At 35.0% G+C, this 4,245-nt stretch overlaps 1 pseudogene; it reads left to right on the top strand.

Moving 5' to 3' along the window:
• Positions 1-378: 378 nt before the first annotated feature.
• On the top strand, positions 379-2,411 carry LOC143609406 (1-aminocyclopropane-1-carboxylate oxidase homolog 3-like; annotated as a pseudogene).
• Positions 2,412-4,245: the final 1,834 nt, after the last annotated feature.

Raw genomic sequence — 4,245 nt, forward strand, 5'->3', positions numbered from 1 at the left:
AACTTCGCAACATCATGCATATTCGAATCAATAAAAGGTTATGTATTTGACTTATTTTTTTAAAAAAAAGTAAAGAAATACGGTATTTGACCCCATTCGGCGATTAATAAAAAGTACGTTGAAACATTGAGCAGCCCAGTTTTAAATAAAATTTATACAGCAATGTAGAAAAAAAAATAAGTATAAAGTGATGATAACACCATATTTCCGTTCATCCTTCACAGGAGATATATATTTTTTCATTTGTTTTTTTTTTTTTTGATTTAGAAGGAAACAAAACTCATATTATTATAATGAACAATTCAACCACGTTTTTATGATTATAAATATAACACTAAATTCATACATCGCTTCAAGTTTTCCTTTTCCAAGATCACAAGAAAAATGGTCCTCAGTAACACATCAGTCCAACTGGACTATGACCGTAAAGCGGAGCTCATAGCATTCGACGAAACCAAATCCGGCGTCAAAGGACTTGTTGACTCTGGAGTAACCGAAGTCCCTTGAATATTCCATCTACCTTCACCTGAAAACCTTAACTCCCAACAAACACAACTAACTCTACCCACCATAGACCTCCAAGGTATCAATGAAGATCCTATACGTCGTAAAGAGGTGATCGGGCAAGTGAAGGACGCGTTGGAGAGTTGGGGATTCTTTCAGCTGGTGAATCATGGATTCCTGGTTAATGTTTTGGATGAGATGTTAAAAGGAGTGAGAGATTTTCATGAGCAAGACACGAAGGTGAAGAAGCAGTGATACACACGGGATTTGAGCGGGAAGACTAGGTTCGTGTACCTCAGCAACTTTGACTTATTAGCTACACCCGTGGCTAACTGGCGAGACACCTGTTACTGCTTCATGGGTCCGAACTCTCCCCAACCAAACGAGTTGCCATCTCTTTGCAGGTTTTACTTTTAAGGGGTGGAATCTGATACAAATAAAATTAATCTAATATACATATAAAATAGTTAAAATAATTAATGTTACTATGTAATTTTGAACTAGAGTAACTTACTACAAAAAGATGATAGGGTTATAATAATTAGTTAAGTTAAAAACTATATATAATAATAATAATAATAATTACTTTATTATTAGCATAATATTCTATTTATTTATTTATATGCTTTTCATAATTAAAATTTTTTATATTTTATTCTGAACACTGCTTTTTAATCTACTTTTAACCACAGTTTTTTTGGGGGTTTCAATCAAATCAATATACGCTACATTGTAACCATTACATACGCGTTCAACAGAGATGTATAGATATGGCTATTAACTGTCTTGTACGTTGTTTTTTATGTTTAAGTGTCTTATTTGTCCGTACACCATATAATTATACCACTATCAATAGATGGACGATTAATAAAACATCAATAAGTTTCTACCTACTGATTTGTTATTGGTTAGGTGGATTAAAGTCTAAATTGGTTATGGGTCAATCGATGAATTAATATTAAATTTGTAGATTGGGTGGGTCTTATCCATCTTGTTGACATAGTGAATTTAAGTTTAAATCACAAATATTTATAAGCCAAAATGAATTATTAATGAGTAAAGTGAAATAACTTCGTTGTTTGTAAACTTGAATTCCACCATATATAATAACTAAGTTTAACCATTGAATATTTTGTTTGATTGGTATATTATTGTAGAGAGATTTTGTTGGAGTATTCGAAACAGGTGACGAAACTTACGAGGCTCTTGGGCTTGATCCCAATCATCTTTTAAACGTGGGATGTGTAGATGGGCTTGCTCTTCTTGGCCAGTATTATCCTTCTTGCCCACAACCTGAACTAACAGCAGGCACCCGAGACCATACCGAAAGTGATTTTCTCACTATTCTTCTACAAGATTATATTAGCGGCCTCAAGGTCTTTTATCAGAATCAATGGACTGATGTTCCTCCTATACCGGGAGCTCTTGTAGTGAACGCTGGAGACTATCTGCAGGCATCTCTCTCTCCCTCTCTAAAAGTTTCATGCTTCAATGCCATTTTATTTATTGGTCTAAATAGTATAAACTTGTTATGTCACACTCCATTGCTTGTCATTAAATTTTTAATGCGAATCAAATATATTCGAAATTGAGATTTATTCTAAGAAGTTAAAAGCATATGTCATAATTAATATAAATCCATGGCGATTTTGCAGCTAATTACAAACGACAAGTTTGTTAGTACGAAACACAAAGTGGTGGCAAACAAGGTTGGGCCAAGAGTATCGGTGGCATCGTTCTTTACCACAGGTGCGATGGAGACATCGAAGGTGTATGAACCCATCGCCAAGTTGCATTCGGAAGATAATCCAGCCAAGTATAGAGGCACAATACTGAAAGAATACTCAGATTATTACGGTGGAAAAGGACCTGGTGGCACTTCTCCCCTTTTGCACTTTAAAATCTAATCTGTTGAGAACCATTATCGGATTTATCTATCTCTGAGTTAAAAGTGTTATTTTATGTTCATCATATGTATCATGTAACGTAACTAGTGGTTATATCCGCGCCTGCAACAATCTTTAATAAAACTTGAATAAAGTTTGAAATTTAAATCTAAACCGTGAAAAAAAAAAGCAAACTACAAGACATATAATAAAACTCTAAAAGGGGTTGTTTAAATGTAAATATTACTTGAAAGGAAAATTCATGAACTAACAATTGCTGTAGATGGTATTTAATGTTGGGTTCTATATGGGTGTAGCCCCGGCCCGTCTTGGGTTGGGCGGTTGAAGACTTGAAGGGTTGAATGGGCTGGCCCCCCACTCAACTTTAGTGGCCCGTTTATTTTATTTCTTGTAACTTGTGGAGAAAGAAATAAACTCTAGTTAGCCTCTCTATATAAACCATATTGTATCTTGTAATTTCTTGAGCACCTCAATAAAAGAAGAGACCATGTTCTTTGCCCGTAGACGTAGGTTATACACTGTGACCGAACCACGTAAATCCCGTGTTCATCTTTATTGCTTTACGATGATTATTATTATTATTATTATTATTATTATTATTATTATTATTATTGTGTTTTGAATCTGTGTTTCGTAAACCCCACTGCCACCACCAAAAACATATTTATATTGTTTTGTTTGGAAGATTGTGTGCTTGTGAAAAGCTATTGCCATATAACAATGTAAGGCCCCGTTACCGGTAACCCTATTTTCGTGTTGGATTTACTCATAAACACAGTTCTAAATATCAGAGTTAATTAAAACATATACGCGGAATATAAAACTTTCATAAAACATTACAATATTTCATAACTTGTCTCAAAACGTCCTTTGTCTTTCACATTAAAACATTAAAATTAAAACATCGTAAGTCTTCAGATGCCAAGCTCTTATTCTTCTTCCATGTGTCCCCGCTCAAGCCATCTGTCTCATCCTACTCACCTGCGTGCATACTAAAAGTCAGCTACGCTGAGTGAGTTCTAGTTAATCACATAATCATACAATACATTCTTTACACTTCATACTTAACCTCTTAACTTTCTTTCATACACACTTAAGTGCTTTTACTTTCATTTTTACCTTCATACTTTCTTTACATACATAATCATACGTTTTAAAGAGCCTTTCGCCCTATAACCTCACAGATATTATAAGGGTCTGGTCCCTAGTTTTCGAATATTAGAAGGGTTCGATTCCCTAACATCACAGATATTATAAGGGTCTGGTCCCTAGTTTTCGAATATTAGTAGGGTTCGATTCCCTCTTCGTTCCATACATTATACCCCGAGTATTTTTAGGGCTCGGTACCCTTTTCGTAACCATACAACCATACATCATACCTCGAGTATTATTAGGGCTCGGTACCCTTTTCGTAACCATACAACCATACATCATACCTCGAGTATTATTAGGGCTCGGTACCCCTTTTCGTAACCATACGACCATACATCATTATTTCCTTCTTTTATTATCTCTATCACGTTCATACGCATAAGCATTCATATTATACTTACCTTATACATAGCATTACAACCTGACAGTACGTGCAATATCCGAAGATCGTTCACGTACCATCAAGCAATCATTCTTACATAACACATATATCACATAGGGCATACACTTATCACTTAGGATAAATGTATTAACAACACATCAAGTATGCACACAGCCCCGAAAACATAACAAGGAATGGGGCTAGAAACTCACCTGAACACGGTTACGTTCACCGTTAATCGTAATTCCTTTCTTCAGTTGTGCACGGCTGACTGTATAACAAGTATACGTATCAATTAAC

Source organism: Bidens hawaiensis, unplaced genomic scaffold, assembly GCF_021521415.1.
Source record: "Bidens hawaiensis isolate Kalapana, Puna unplaced genomic scaffold, B.hawaiensis_p1.1 tig00419617_1, whole genome shotgun sequence".
In the NCBI taxonomy this organism is placed as follows: Eukaryota; Viridiplantae; Streptophyta; class Magnoliopsida; order Asterales; family Asteraceae; genus Bidens; species Bidens hawaiensis.